Raw genomic sequence first — 17,349 nt, 5'->3', positions numbered from 1 at the left:
AACAGAAGTGGCATTGCCTCTTATACTGGGATGAAAAAACCCTCCACCTATAATTAACAAAAATAGGGTAAACAGGTAAACAATGCAGATGCAATTATTTTGTCTCAAAAAGATTAAACCAAGTAGAGAGAACTAATTGTTTAGGATTTATTCATATTCAAATTGTTGTATGCCAGGTATTCCCTACAATCTGGAATCACATTTTCTATTAATTTTTTTGTGTTAGTGCAGCCCTCAAAAAAAAACCTATTTCAATTTTCCATGCTATATTCAAGTTTCATATTGAAAACAAATGTGAACCCTCTTTAGAATAACAACCTTATGTTACTTTTTCCATAAGCATTTTTTTTCCATCCCCTTTTAAGTCTGTAATTCTTTCTGTCTGATTTTATTAAGTGTGTGCAAAGGTAGGCAGGCTGCCCAGGTCTTGGAAATTAAAGTTCCCCAAGTAGCTCAGGTGGTTGCATGAAATCCGGAATCTCAACAGCTAGGAAAGAAAGAACACATGACGAGATGATCCCACTTTGTAAAGAAAGAAATTGAGGACATCCCCATTTAATGATATCTCTGCAAACTGTATGCTGAAGTTTATTTATTATGATGGTAAAATGAGGGAAATTCATCCTAAAAGTTAGGCATTCTGTTTTGCATGCTGCGGAGAAAGGAAAAGTCACCTTTTGTGATAATCAATTGAACTCAGATCCTCAGCCTTTTTAGTACAGTGAAAACTGAAAGGCAGGAGATTATATTTCTTTTGTTTTATTTTATTTTATTTTACTATCATTTTTGCCTTGTTATTTGACTTAAATGATTCACGCATTCTAATAATTTTCACAGAAATAATGAATTGCAAAATTGCATTTTTTGGTAAACAAAACACAGAATTACCCAAGTCTGTTTAATAAATAAAACCAAAAACATGTTCAAAAAATGAACAAGTGTCAAGAAAAAGAAGTTTCTATATGTTTCTTTCTATCTTTTAAAAGTATTATTAGGTATTTTTCTTAATGCGTTTCATTACTTAGAGTCTGTATATATTTTCATTTTCAGATTGAGTCATTCTGGCCTGAGACTGCCTCATTTGAATTGTGACCTGCTGTAGAGACTTGTTTAGCTTTTTTCATCATTAGGTTTGATAAATGAAAATTATTCAAATAATTCAGTTTCAAGGTATGTAAAACTTGGATGCTCTGCTTGATCTCACAGTGTCCTCTAAAGTGTCATTTGCTTCCAGTTATTGCACTTGAACACAGGTACAGATACACAAGATTGATCCGAAATCTCCAAATACAGCAAAGAGATAGAAGTGCACTTTAGATGGCCTATAATCAGGCCTGTTTGTACTGGGATTCCACAAAAGTTCATATCTTTATATGGATGAATCTCTTTTTCATTTAATTGAAAACACACACTGATACCATGATTTGTGATACCAAGTTCACAGCATGATCTGGACTGTAGACAACAAATCTCTGAAGTATGAATTCTGATTTAGCATTTGAGGATATTGGTATGTGTGTGTATATATTTGTGTAAAGCAACTGTATATTGACAGAACTAAAACCACTTACAGATAGCAATAGAGGCATAATAAGGAAAAATGACTAATTACTGAATGCATATTTCTCGGTTACTCTGATTATATCTATCTGTTTTCTCTGATTTAGTGGCTGGGCTATTTACATGTCCATCCCTATCTTAAAATCTCAAAGCTCTCCTACTGTGCATTCCATTGTCATTAACCTTTGAATATTAAATTGTAATATTTTAGGAACTACATCACCGAATTGCAGAGTTGTCACACATTTTATTATTATTTTTTTCACATACTCAGTTGATGAAACTTATGAATGGTATAGAGAATTAAGATAATGGAAACATAAAATAGTAGTGCAACTATTTAATGTGCCATTGTTCATCATTCATCCCACCAGAGTTTAAACATCTGAGATATTTGCTGTTCAAAGAGGCTGAAGCAAGTTAGAATATTGACTACCTCCCCCTCACAATCTTCTTTTTGATTAAAATAAAGGTTAGTACTATCAGTCAGCTTTCTTTCTCTTTTTATCTAGGTGGACATGTCTGAGGAACAGAGCACCTCATCTTCACACAATCTTAATCTGCAATATATGACAATGAGGATCTGGTAGCTTCTTAAAATTACACGAGATAGTTGTTACAATTTCTTATAACAAAAAGTGATTAATCCTTTGGTTTCCATTACAGCCTCTTAAAGAAACAGAATTAAGTTTTATACATAATCATAAGAACACCTGCAGAATTACCCCAAAGCTTCTCTGAAGTGCCATTATAAAAAATTCCCTACAAAGTGGTGTCTGATTCCAATGTGAAAGAAACATCACCAAAACTTTAATGATATGGTTTAAAGACAAGTTTTCTACAGTAAGCAGTGAATGGGACTCAATGTATTTGTTCTTATGCATTATGTATTGTTCCATAAGGCTTATGCATAATGCATAAAGACATACCTATTCATATAGATACATACTAGTTTGAGTAAAGTGAAAAACAATAAAACTGTAAACACAGATGTTTTTCAAAAAACTTATCCAGATGCACTAGCAATTTATTTTTTTTAAGTAGAGAAGAAACCCTTTAGTGACAAATACATTTCCAAAAAAGTCTTACACACTCTACAGATCATGAATTTTCGAGGCACTCAAGAAATGGAAAACTTTATGTCTAGATGTTTAGGAATCAAATTAAAACTTTATTAACTAATGATGAGACTAGCAACAACCATAAAAACAGTTTCTATATGGCTCAGGACTTCATAAAGGCTTCAAAATAAATTTTTATAAAACTGTTAAAAACATGAAAGTCACAAGCGGAATAGAGCAACCCACCTCTGGCAGGATAGTTATAATTTTGATTGAATCTATAATTACTTCTGTTTGAATCCAAATATTTATGTTACAGAAATGTAAAACCAGTTCATTTTGGCATTTACTCAACAAACTGCATTGACATTTTTGAGACATTATGTTTTTAGTCTTGTCAAGACAGACAGGGACAAGCAAAAGCAATATTCACATACCAGCTGGAGGAAGGAAGCCTTTTCCTGTCCATTCAAGGCATGAGAGAGGTTCAAATCTCCCCTTTGCTTCAGGGGTCAATTTCCCCTTATTAAGATTCTCCTTACCTTTAATGTGGGATTAGGTATTCCAGAACTGAGAGTTGACAACATCTTCTGATATTGCTATTTTTTTTCCATGTAACACACAATATCTTTTGGAGGAAAGGAGAAAAGCTTCATGGCATAATAGCTGACATCTTTGCCTTGAGGTCCACTTACTGTCTATTAAATTTGTTAATTATCAATTAATTTTTTTCCAATGTCATGTAGAGATATCAAGAAGTTATTTGTGCAGGCAGACACATGGATAGCAACAGTGATGTCTTCAGTATTTTTCAAGTGTCTCTTTCATGGAAATTTAATTTACACAAGATCCCAGAACGTAATCAGACTGTAAAAGGTCTTAATTTTGTTTTTGAAGCTAAATGTGAAGTTACATTTCCTGTCACAAGGTAGAACTCCAAAGTGTAGTTATAAGAATAGCAAAATTGTTTAGACAAACACTACATAAAATCTCATGCACGTTAGCCCAAAGCACTCATTAGAGAAAGACACAAAACAAATTAATTTTTTTTCCTTTACAAAAATGAAGATGGTATTGACAATACAGAAGACTTTGAGTCAGGCTTTAAAAACATTTGATGTTTGCCATTATGTCCTGTAACAATTAAAAAAAATTAAAATAATACCAGCTCAGAACAAAAATTTGTGACTGTTAGACCTTAACAGTCTAACAGATAAGGTTTTTTACCAAGAAATGAAGAATATAGGAGTTCTAGTTTTAATTTTGTTTAAAGATGAGAGCTTGAAGCCAAATTCTGATACAGGAAATAACATGAATTTTAAAAAAAAGAGAATTTTCATTCCTTCAGACTGAAAACATTGGGTTTTTTGAGCTATAATTATATAGTCTCAATTTTTTTTCAATTGTACCATGAACTGGCAGCAGATAGGAAGATATAGAAGCATGACAGCATAAATGTGCTAAATACTGAATCAGCCCACATTATGTATCTTAAATAATAATTTTGAAAATATAGAATTTACTGAAAGAATTTTTTATATTATTCCCCCACAGCAATGCCAAGTAATGAGACAATTCTGTAACAAATTAATCAAATCTGAAAATATTTTTGTTTAACTTAGAAGAAGTAAAAATAGTAAATTAACATGAAGAGCTTACTTTATTTGATTCAGTAGATGAAAATAATAAAAAAATATTTCTAAACACAGAAAAATAAGCAGAAGTCAAGCTTACATGCAGCAAATCCCATGAATGTATGGATATTTAGCAGGTGAAAACTCAGCTCTTCAGTAAAAAAAAATCTTATAGAGCTCATTAATAATATAAGGGAGAAAACAGCTGATGGATTCCCTCGAAACCTTATTAGAACAGGTTAACTCACTCTCCTGAACAAGGCAAGAAAATAGTCACCAGCTGAGTAAAGCCAAAGGCTGACATAATGATGGATGGCCAGATGGTTTTACCACAAAACGAATAACCTGTCCCCAAACAGTAGAACACAGTTCTCAAGCATAAATATATTGACCCGGCCTGCAAGAGAAAAAGGAGAATAAGCCAGTTTAAATTGAAGGCCCTCACAATTACGTTTATTTCATATACTCTAAGTGATTCTCTCCACTGAGGAAAGAGAATGTGAATAAAAATGAGAGCCATGCAAGTTCTTTTGCAAATGTTATTTTCTTTATATGTTATATGTTTTTTCTTAAATGCAAAGGTTTCATAACAAGCAATGTTCAAACATCTATCAACTCTTGAAAGAGTTTTGTTCCAAATGTAGTTTTGAAGTTCCTGTGTTTTCTTCTCTCAGGAATACAATCATTTGGGAGAATTTTTTTCATTAAAACTATAGAGTTCTTATTACTTAGCATAATATTCCATTTGTGGGGAAGAGATAATTTGAAGGTGATTTTTTCAGTAGTTCAAGTCTGTTTTTCCATCTGTCACTCCCACCTTAATAAGTTTTGAAACTTTTACTGAGTCCTCAAATAAAAGGTACGTGAAGGGTTCCAGTGCCATGGATATTCTATTCCTTTCCTTAGGAAATTGTTTAGGTGGATATAGAAGATGAACTCTGTTATTTGAGAAAAATGTAGTCTGAATTCACATGTTCTGCTTGGATTGCTGGATCATCAAAGCAACAACAGTATTCCCTACCTCTTTCCTGGGTGATGATTTGGTGATACAGAAGGTAACTTTGGGATTTGCCTGTAGGATTAATGGAGCTGGGACGGAAAGAATCAGAGAAATTACTGCAGAATAGTTAAAGGCAAGGAAAATGCCAAGTTGACTGTTGAAGTTATGCTGAGAGACACAGATGCCTAGAAAATAAGATCTAATTTATTCCTTTGCTCATAGCACATTTTGTTGTTAATTTTATTTTCCAAAACTAAAAAGAGAATAAAAGATAAGCCACTAAATTTCTCACAATCCTTTTTTTGCCTTTTTTCTGAGAATTAGATTGACTCTGAAAAAAAATGATGATTTTAAAACCAAAAGTTGAAAGAAGCTTGCAGATAAAAAAAAAGTCTACATTTTTCTATCACCTTCTTTTTTTTCCTATCAAAATTCTTTTCTAGATCTAACTTATTCTAGTTATTTAGATAGAATCCAGTCTGACCTTACATGATTGGAACACTAGAACTTTCCCCACATAAAACACTGGAAGGTGTCACATTTAAAGAAAAACTTACCAAAAAGAGTAACAATAGGCCTTAAGTGTTAAACACATGCATGTGTTCATATGGCATAAACATGCATACAACTGACAGATGAATGCTTTAAGAAAAATCAATTGAATCATTTTTCATGGTTTTATAACTATGTCTACATTATAGAGAAATTCAAACCTTTCTTATATTGTCTGGAATATATCTGGCATTGGAAGTTTTGCCAGGACTAATGATGAAAGTTCAAAAGAATCCTCCCACTTGCTTTACTGTATCAGTCCAAAATATCTTTTTTTCTTTCAGGCTCCTTGAGATCCTGATCTCTTTCTTCCCTCAGTCAGCTACCAGTCCTTGTTACTTCCTGATAGTTTTCACCATGAGATTCCATTCAGTTTCTTCCTAATACTTCTTATCTGCTTGACTTCATCTTGAGAGCAGCCTTTTTGACACACTGAAGAGAGACAGAAACTGTGGCTCACCTTCGTCTCAAAGGCTTTGCTTAGAGCCATCATCAAAATACATTCACAGAACAATGAAAAGAAAGTGAGTCAGGGACTGCTGAATGTGTCTGAGAAGAGAAATTGGCAGCCAGAAGAGAGGATAAAGAGACTGGAATAAATTGGGTTTTGGGGGTTCTGTTTGTTTTTGTTGTTTTTGTCTTCTAAAAAAATCCCTCTGGCAGTCCTAAATGAGATAAATGTTCATTAATTAGCATAGATGATGATTGCCTGCTTTCATGAAGGGCAATTCTACACTATTAAGATAAGCTTTTGATTTTCCCTCCCTAAAGCTACAGCAGGGAATTTGGATTCCTCAGTTGTAACTTGCGATGAAATGAAGAAGAGCCTATTTTAAATGTTATGGAAGTGTAAAGTAGAAAAGCTTTGTGGTGCTTTCAAAATCTGCTGAATATGTGTATTTTTTATTTCATTTTATGGGACACAAGGAGAGAGAGTAACTAATTATGATTGTAAGTATCAAATATATGGCAGCTTATCTGCAACAACATCTCAGCCACAGACTGAAATGGCAGTTCCCAGATCGTCCTGAAGCCCAGGATAGCTCTTTGTACTGTTAGAACCTTGAGACATTGAAAGTTAATTCTCCAAAGTGAGGTAAAACTTTTTTTAAAAAAAATATTTGTTCCTTGTTAACAGTGCTTTAAAAAACAACCTCAAAACAACATTTAAATATACTAGTCTGAAAAATACTGAGCTTTGTCTAAAACTATTCTAAAATGTACTTCACAGACAGACACACTCAGCTTAGTTTAGCATGCAGTGTGGAATTTAATTATATCAGCCTGAAGCTACTGTTTATACTACGCACAAAAGATTTTTTGTCTTCATTCCTGAACACATTCTGACCCGACAATCTTTCCCAGAATTATCTTCACATGTCTTAAATTACTGTGGAGGAGTTGAATGCATTCAGCAAGATGTAGAACTCATATCCACTGCCCATGTTTTTAGTATGATACATATATTAAATCACGTTAGTTTAGGAGCCAGAAGATACCTCTGATAGGTTTCTGCTAATGCAAGCTTGATTCCATGCCCATGTTTTTCTTCAGTGAAGCAGTAAGCCACTGAACTTTGCTTGAACTCAGATTCTCAGAACAGTGTAGTACATATTTGATGCAATCCATCCTGTTCGTATTCAATTTCTTTTTATATTAATTTTAAAAAATACTATCACTTACTACACAACTAAGCAAGAAAGACTGTGACTGGTTCTGTTATTTGGTCAAGAATCTGAGCTCTCTTAAGACATGTTCCAGAAAAAGCTAACTCAAAAAAAGCAACTCCACCCCTTAACATTTTTTCCACAAACTCTGAAAACCAAAAAGACAAAGACATCTGAAATGGAAATTCTATATTATGATCAATAATTCATGTTTGAAATGTTTCTTCAATAGGAAGACTCATGATAGTAGCAAGTGCTAAAAAAAGTATATTTTCTCAAGTGTATTAGTTTTGATCACAATTTCTTTATTTATAAATAGAATTTATTTCTTAAAGTCTTGTTTTCTAAAAAGTCTGACTTCCATTCTGCAGTAATTAAATTTAAAAAAAGGGCAATTTTTCTAATAAGTAGCAACCTGTTTCTGGAATTAACCAATGAGCTGATAGTAGACTGTGTTGTGTAATGGACATAACAAACTTCTCATGCATGTTCAGATCTCATTACACTTTTTCAAGAATTATAAGCAGTTCAGCTCATTGAAAACAGGCTAAATATATTTTTCAGCTTTAATTTGTGTTATTTCTTTCTTCAAATGCTCATCTGCTTGAGCTCTACAGGATTTCAAATACCTGAGGTGTTTAGTTTTGGTGTTAATTTCAGTGAAATGGTCTTCAGAATAACTTTCTACTCAAACACCTCAGACACAGAAAATGATGTTGTCAAATGGCATCCAGGTTCACCGCAAGGAAAAAAAAAAAAAAAAAAGATAATACTTGGGCATTGGTCATCACTTTTGATCATTACTTAAGAAACAAAATTTCTTCCCATTCTGTATAGTAAGGAGATCCAAAATTCAAAGCCAAATACAGTCTAGGTTCTCCTAGTTGCTTAATAATTATGTTAGTGGGCAATAAAATAACATGATTTGAAGAGGTAAACCCACAAAGGAAGATACTAAAAAAAATGTCCTTGGCACACTGGCGCGTGAGGAAAGAGAAGGGAAGTGGGAAAGAACCTAATCCAGAGCTGGCTCAAAGTCTCACTGGCAGACAGCTCTGCTGGAAAAACACAGTGTGTTCTTCAGAAGAGCTGAATAGGCATTTGCAGTTATTTATACTTTTTGAAAAATTATGCTTCAAACCATATTTAACAGGATAAAATGCCAGTTTTTGCCCTCACAAGACAGTGAGGGCTATGTAGAAAACACTATGTTGAAAGTTTCTTTCTATTTTACAAATACTGAATTGGCCTTTCTGAGCTAGTTGTAGTGGTGTTTACAGCTTCTGATAAAGATGAAAATGCATATGTGTTAATATCTTTTTTATGGCTTTGTAAGTCAAATCTGAACACAACTTAAAACAATTCTTTTTCTTTCTACCTTTTTTGCAGGCATCTGAAAATAGAATTAGGTTATTTTGTTTCTTTTTATTTGAGATATATGACTTATTCTGGCTAATAGGACCTGCTAAGCTTACTTTTTAGCAAACTGATCAACAGTAGAGTGTAATAAAAACACTTAACTACTTAATATTGGTAGTATAATTTAAATTAAAATAAATTAAATTCACCATTATTTTAATTCTAACAATGCCCTAGAATGCTTATTTTATTAATATTTGTACAATCTTCAGTGAAAAATTTAAATATTCTGAGGCATACATGAAATTTGAATATGTGTGCAAACTTTCAGTAAATACTTTTAGATTTTTAATGGGAAAAAGAAAATTCTGGTTTTTTTGGTTTTATCTGTTTGTTTGGGGTGGTTTTTTTTCCCTGATTCAGTATAGTTCATAATATTTTCTAGAATTCTTTTAAATACTATGTTTTGGACTTAACATTAGTTGTTATGCTGATAAAACAGGAAGAGATTTGACCTAAAGGCAAGATGTGACAAAAATACAGCAGCATTTCATTGTAGCGGAGAAAACAGCACCTGTAGCTGCTATAACATTTTTACTTAAAGAAATGTCATGTACAACTACTACTGATTGGGATAAATCCTAATTGTGTTTGGAAAAAAGAAGTATAAAACTTCCAATGAAAACAGTTTTTGTGGAGCCAGATATTCCCACAAATCTTTTGATTGCTGACTTTTGTACATAATATTAGTTACAATGATAATGTTGTGAGATAATAGATTTTACCACAATATTGGAGGTAGTAGTTACCATACGTAGCACATGAAAATTCTTTTCCTAAAGGAAAAAAAAGACGTTGCGGGGACAAGACGTTATTTTCTTTTATCTGTATTTGTTTGATCCTGTTCTACTGATAAACTCTTTCAGTTCCATTCTTGTATTTCACCTATAGGTGAGCTGTTTTCAGTAGCTGTTGTTCATGGATGGATGGTTTTAAGGCCTCTACATTCAGTTGCCCCATAGTTCTTTTTCAGTGAATGGTGAAATCACATATCTGGTTATACAAAAGTTGATTTGGAAGACACAGGAGAACTAGTAGTTTATCTTCATCCAGAGCTGATAAGCAGCTTAAGGTGTGTTAGCAATTTTGACCAAAAGAATCACAAGACTTTGGTGAGGTTTTCACATGTATAGACTAATATGAATTGGTAAGGTAGAGAAAGTAGAACAGCTATGTAGGAAACTGAACTAAATTGAAGTGAAACCACATCTTCATTGTAAACCACCAAATCATTTGATTTCTCTTTCAAAATTAAAAAAAAAAAAATCACATTTTAGCTAGGGAAAAGTAAATGTGAAATTTGAATAGAAGAAATTTTGGGTTTATCTTTGTATAAAACCTCTTCTTCAGACGTGACCTCTAAGGAATTAATTACCTTACAGACAATCAACAACTTGTATTGATTGCTCAAAACCACTTTGCTCACAGAAACAAATTATCCCAAAATCAATGTGAATCTTATTGAACATGAGAAAACAGTCTATGGCAACGAATGCTGGTAAAGTGGCAATTCGTCATTTCATTGAAACAGGACATACTATATTCCAGCAGAAAGAAGTACGGCATTTCCCAGAAAAAATAATTTGTTGTTTTGAGCATAAAAATAAGGTATGTCTTGACCACTGGGTGCCACTATTTTTGCATTTGATACTTTTATTTTGTGGAAATATTTCTAGCAAATTGCACTCTTTTGGAACACAGCAGACAGTTTGAGTTGAAAAAAATAATTCATGAAAATAAACACAATCTGGCCATTGTCTCTGCTTTTGCCTTTGCTATTCACAGAAATTGGGAGATGCTAAGTATTTTCAGGGTGTGAAATAATTTAACAGTCAGCTCTTCACCATTTATTGATTAGCTTTAAAGTATTGTCACAGAAGTGAAAATAATTCCTTCCAATTTTTAGGCAATCAAACTGCATAATTCAACATTTCTTTATTATCATACTAACTTGATGTGAAGCTATGAAATAGTGCTTCATATTCATTATATTTTGCCATACACTATGTGCTGCAAAGACCAATGAATGATACATGGTTGTATTCACTGCATGTGACTTCTAAATCTGTTGCCAAAGAAGTCAGTCAAAGATGGCAAAAGCCTTTTAAATTCATAATTAGTCCGGGGGAATGAAAAAAATGTTGGAGATTTTTAAAAGTATAGGTAAAATCAGTATTTGCCTCCTGTTATGCCTTTAAGAGGGAGGGAAAAAAATTTCTAATCGTTCCAAACAGTATTCAATTTTAGTCTAAATATAAAAATCTAGACAGGTCTCTACAGCTTAATACACAGATCCATAGATTTTAAGGTCAAAAAGAACTACCATGATCATCTTATCTGACCCACAAAATAACTTAATCTATAAAATTTCACCTTTCATTCCTACGATGGAGTAATTATTCTTTCCTGCTATGTAAGCGAATGTTATTGAGCCAAATATGAATTGCTTGCTTTGTCCTCGGAAAGACCCTCTAGAAGAGGTTCTACTATACTGCTATAAACCAATTCAATACATTAAATTCATCTGAGTTCCCTGCTTCCCCACAGTGAGTTTGCTTCAGTCCTTTAGGTTTCTACTGCAGAATATGAGCAAAAGGATTGCCTGTATCCCCGAGGAGCAAGAAGCCCATGCAAAGCTGGAAGTTATCTGATTCCATCTATCTTATTTCCTTCAGACTCTCAGCACAGCAGAACTCTGTATCAGACCTGCAATGTTACGATTTGTCTACATCCATGTCTTGCCACATTTCAATGATATTGGTTTAGAAAAATTACATTTTCTATTATCAGATGGCTACCTCCAGAATTTTTTGGATTCTATAATTCCATATATACATTACACGTTTTTAGTTGGATATCCATAACTAAGTGAATATCACCCAAATGTTTTCTTATTGTTTTTAAATAGCTTAAAAGCTCTGCAACTGAAATATATAGGAGAGGGGATAGGAAGGCCTTGTTATTGAATTTCATCTTTCTGTTTTAAAAAAACTGACTAGTGAGGCAATTTTCCATGAGTTTGGCATTTTTTCTAGCAAAAACAACAACCTTGGGCTGCTAGAACACAATATTTGTGAAGGTTGCTGAGCTGACATGGTGGACTTGGTAATTAGGGAGGTTTTAATATTTTTGAAAAGATCTTAAATTCAACATTTTTGGGATTACCTTTGAATGAAAAATTATAATTTCTAATGTCATTTTTTAAGGGCTTGCTTTTGCATGTGTATAATTTCAAAAATATGAAAGGTATTAATGAAATCCATGTTTGTGCACTTTATGCGCTTAAAATTACATCTATGCCACAATGCCTTGCAGTGCCAAAACTGAAGTCTAGATATTTAGGGTCAGAACAAACAGGTAAAGGATGATACAGACATTCAGCAAAGTCGAATCTGCTAGCATAGGAAATCCAGGTAAGCATTCCCAGCAGACCTTTCTCAAGCAGGTCCCTCCAAAGCTGAACACTTGTGCCTTTACCTAACTTGGTCCTGAATTTAAGCAGCCAAACCCACAGCACACACTCAGAACTTTGACTTTTAAAAAAAAAGTAAACAATGCCCCTGAACTTATTATTTATTGATGGTTACTCAATTGTATTGCAGGCAGATAGATGAGTAAATGTTACAGCTGCATCCCATTAATTAAGGGAAAATTGAATGGTAATAAGAAACATGATTCATCCTGAGTTATGAAGCATCTCCCTCTATCCTGATTATCTATGGTCCTTATCTTTATCCTGTAGCTGGATCAGCCAACCTATTCACCCAGTCAGATCAAGGAGGAATTTTTCCAAGTGTTTTCTCACACTTGTGCTCCACAGCTTAAATTTTCTGGTACTGAGAACTCTAGATCATTTTTATTTGATATCCTTTTTTAGTGCATGCCACCTGAACATTTCAGAATGAATGAATGGCATCATATTGGTTTCTGTTTCAGTTTTAGCTATCCATTTTGTCAGCAATTAATGCAAAGTTTTAAAGTCATAAAGCTGTAATAGTGACAAATAACAAACAAGTGAATAACCTGCTGCAAGACCAAAAGACTACTACTTCTTTTGTTAATTTTTGAATACCAATACTCAAACAACCATTTTGCTTCATCTGGGAAATAAACTTTTTCACCTGAACGACTAACAAACTCCAGGTATACCAATACCAAATAATTCTGGAATTTTAGTTATTGGCAGAAGAAAATTAAGTTCTCAGATTAGTGTAATTTCTCCCTACTGTTTATCATAGCTATCATATCATAGAAGAAACACTCAACTTGTCATCAGTCACCTGTCTATCAGCTTTGCCCTTTTAGCAGAAGGATAAATGAAATCATGCTACTAAGTACCTTGATTATAGTCAAAGCTCAGAACAATAAAATTATTTCTAAAGTCAGAGGTATTTCTCTCATGAAATAGCAATTCCATTTCTTCTTTTTTTGTGATTTATAATGTTTAATGCTGCTAAAATATTGTGGAAAAAACCCAGGTATTATTTTAAAAATATAAATAATACAGATGGATTATTTGACCACACTTTTCTATTTATGAATAAAATCCAGTAACAAAATTTCCTCATAGATTGCTTGCAGTCAGTTATAGAATGTATTTTTTATTGCAGTACAAATATAATATTGAACAACATAAAAAGAAAAAAAAAGAGGCTTTAATAATCTGCAGTTAATAAAATTAAGCTTAGTCCTTCAAAAGCACTGAGAGTATGACTCTTTTGCTGTTCAAAAAAATCTTCAATACACTGTGTTAGTTTTTATTTTTAATTTTCTCAATTTTCTTTGCATATTTGTAGGGAACAATGATCACATTTACCCAAGATAGAACAAGATCTCTGATTGCATTTATCACCAATAAAGACTGATAGATATTAGAAAACATTCTTTAATTTGAAGGTCCAGGCTGAATTTTAAACAAAATTTTGAGTAAGTTAGGGATAAGTCAAAACCTGGGGTGCTTATCTATAATTTCTACTAACAGATGCACATCCATCATACACACCCCGTTGTGAAACCTTGTGAGCTGGAGAGCACATTGCTGTAACTTTTTTTGTTCAAATAGTCCTAATGGACATTTGTAATCTTCTAATCTGCCTTTCAAAAGCTTCTGATAAGCTCACAAGACCCTGAAACACAGACATTTGTCTGCAGTTTGAGCTGTTACCGAAAATTTTTGCTGAATCTTTTTGAAGCAAAGCCCTGAAAAATACTGAAAAATGGAAAGGAAAATTTTTTTCCCCTTTTTTGGGAGCAAACCCTGAGGCTGGTTAAGCATGCATCTATTTTTAGAGTTGCATGTTCTCTGGAAACACTGGTACAAAATTTTAGTAACAATTTAGTTGAATAAAATAAATAGAAGTAAAGAAACATTGAAAAGCTTGACATCTTAATATTCTGAAAATTTTACTTTTTTCTTGCAGTTAGGCAAAGCTATGTGGGCTGTTGAATTTGACTATATGCATGTTATAGAGTTATTTTTGCTATTTTACCTGGATGTATCATTTATTGTAAAGAGAAGAAGACCTTCCACTGTAATTCAGCTGATTTCTATTAATTTGTTCATTGATATAAATTTCCTTTTTAACCATAAGAACGGCACTAGATTTCTTTGTGTACCATTTTTTCCCTACAAATGAGCATTAAAAAATTTCTTTTCCTTATTTTACCTTACTTTTCCTTTCAAACTAGAAAATATTTTGAACAGAGGTGCTTATTCACTTTATGAAAAGACTCATATTTTTCACTTTAAGCCTCTATTTTCAACAATTGCAGTAATAATTATCATCACCATCCAGGATCTATTATCTTGATCTGGAATCAAGCAAGAAAAACTCTTTAATCAGTTTGATTGTCTCCATAGAGATTTATCCCTGAAGTTGTTTTTCTAATAAAGGTTTTAAATTTATTTTTTCCAAGGTTTTTCCTCAGGGATTTTTCACCCTAATGAAAAGTAATCCTTTGGGCATCTTCCCCCTCTCCTTCCTCATGTTTTATAAAAAGACCTGGTGGCTTCAGTATCCACAGTCCCCTATGACTGCAGATGGATGAAATTATTCAGCTTTTAGTATATCATTACTTGAGCAAACAATCACTCACCTGAAGTTTACCACAGTAATTCTTGCTTACTGTAAACTCTTTTTTGTGAACTCCTCCTTTTGTTTTTTAATGATTTAGTACTTTATCCCAGGCCACTGTGTTTGGGGGGAAGGAGGAATCTCACAGGGGAAGGGTGGGCATTTAAGAGGTTAGCACTGCAAGTCCCCCCCTCTGTGAAGAAGCATTTGGCTGCCAGGAGGGTGTGAGGGTGTGAAGGGTGTCCCTCTCAGAGAGCAGGAAAGTGTCCCAGCCATCAATGTCCTTCCACAGGACAAGGTCCTTCTACAATGTCCATCCTGCCAGGGGGTGAAGGGTCTGGTTACAGGTAGGCAGCTCTCAGGAGTGCTTGGAGCCTTCAGAGCCAAGGAAACCATGGCAGCTTTTGAAGTTTCTCATAGTGTATTTATAATGCTTGCTTGTGTGTTTGATATTCACCTCCAATGCTTGCTGATACAAGCACTCACAGTAACTGCTGCACGCAATGGAATGGGGTGATAAATACAACGGCCAAGTTTTTCACTTCCACATAACACACAATGTTGTGCTGTGTTTTGCTTGGTGTACTACATTTTTCTTCCTGGTAAGCTGTTTTTCTGGCCTGCTGACTGTTCATGTCTACATCAATCTGGAGTAATTCCTGAAGTGAGGTTCTGCGGGTGACTGTACATTTACAAAGGATGAAATATATTTAAACTGCAGTACACCATTTCTTTTCCTATCAGAGTCAGTAAAGTCCTCTGAGAAAAAAAAAAAAAAAAAAAGAAGAAATCAAAATTTTTGTGTGGCACTTTATTTCTTTTCTATAGATGCTGTGGCTGTTCATAATTCTGGTGTGTCAGTGAGGCTATGGAATAATGACAGTGATATACTTCCTAGGCAAGTATTTTACTTTTTGTTATTATTATTGTTATTTTTCTTTCCTCCTTGCCAGTTGTGCTAAAGTGAGCCATGCCTCAGCTCCTTTTTCAGTTGCTCTTTCTGCTGCCACAATGTGGGTGTACTCCTGGTCTGCTGATGACAGTTTTCATGGGCTTCCCGTGGTTTAGCCAATGGAAGAGGCTTGTTAACATTGCTGTTTCTCAGTGAAATGCTGAGGATGATTTACAGCCCATGAAATATACTCTGAACTGTCATATAATGCAACAGGATTGTGGGTTTTGACAGTTTGGATGCTGTGCCATTGAAGTTATGGGAAATTTTGCTGATTGAGGAGAGGAAGCCTTGCTTTTTTATGTGAAACAGAGAAGTCAGCTATTCCCAAAATTTCACATTTATCACTTTTAATACATTTGTATTACTGTAAAGTGGTGTTCTCATTGCCATTCTTGTTTTAATTCTTAAATAACACTTTTCTTAGGAGAACTACTCTAAAAACACTTATTTGGGTCTAATTAATGATATACAAAAATGGCACTCTAAAGAAGTCTGAGTGTACATATTGAATTTATCAGTAAGTTAATTAGTATAGTACTTATTAAAATAGACTAAATAGCAATTTATGTCAGTATTAGCATGTTTTATACATCCAACAAAAACTATCCAGATCCTGGTATGTGGATTAACAGAGACCCACTGAAGGCAGGGGAGCTGGCTATATTTACATAATGTAGGTATCTACTTCTATGAATATCTGCCTTTGTATGCTTACAGTATAGTTTTTTTTTCATTAAAACCACCACAAAACTAAACCCCACCTTTTCAAATTAACAGATTTTGAAGGCTATGTATCTAAATGAGGCACTTTGAGAAGTAAGAGGTAGAAAAGTTTCTTTTTATTTATTGTTTCTAGTGAAATAAATTGACTTGTTATTGTGGTACATCTTTTTGCCTGAGGGTCTTTTTCTCTCAAGTCAGACCAATAGTATAAAGGACCATTTGTATAGTTAAAATTTAAGTCATAGAGGGTCATAAAAATTAAACAAGTGCTGCTTTTGGGACATCCTTGTGACAAACTTTACTGCAGTGCTGTTTAAGACATTAATTAGGCAGCTAGGTGCAGACAACAGTTTCCAAGGGAGAGATGCATATAGTAATGTGCTTATCTTTCCCTGCATCTTATGGTGCAACAATTTCAGATACCATTGGTGGCTTATTAGTTTGGAAGCTGATGATGAGACCTTAAGGCTATTTTTAGTCGCCTTCTGTTGTGAGGTTGTAAGTATTCTGTATGAAATGCAGAAGGAGGGGTGGCTCAATGTGCTGTATAATAACTGGGAGCACAAAGAGGCTATAAAACCAAGCTTCCCTGCAGATGTGCACCATTCACATCTCTTACTACTTTGGGTAGGATCCTTTATGCGTTTCTGTGAAAAAGGATTGAAGATTTTTCCTGGATGATTCAGAGGGGCATGATGTGGTTC

General features: G+C 33.7%; 1 long non-coding RNA gene across 1 annotated transcript in view; it reads left to right on the top strand.

Annotated features, from left to right (window-relative positions):
* LOC146436078 (uncharacterized) overlaps positions 1-16,303 on the top strand; it is a 113,065-nt gene extending 96,762 nt beyond the window's left edge. Inside the window, exon 7 of the long non-coding RNA XR_014852506.1 lies at positions 15,796-16,303. This is a non-coding gene — a long non-coding RNA (uncharacterized LOC146436078). The remainder of the gene's footprint in view (positions 1-15,795) is intronic.
* The last annotated feature ends 1,046 nt before the right edge of the window (positions 16,304-17,349 follow it).

The sequence above is a fragment of the Lichenostomus cassidix genome, chromosome 5 (assembly GCF_008360975.1).
Source record: "Lichenostomus cassidix isolate B80296 chromosome 5, HeHo_3.0, whole genome shotgun sequence".
Classification (NCBI taxonomy): domain Eukaryota; kingdom Metazoa; phylum Chordata; class Aves; order Passeriformes; family Meliphagidae; genus Lichenostomus; species Lichenostomus cassidix.
This window is presented reverse-complemented; position numbering and strand designations above follow the sequence as displayed.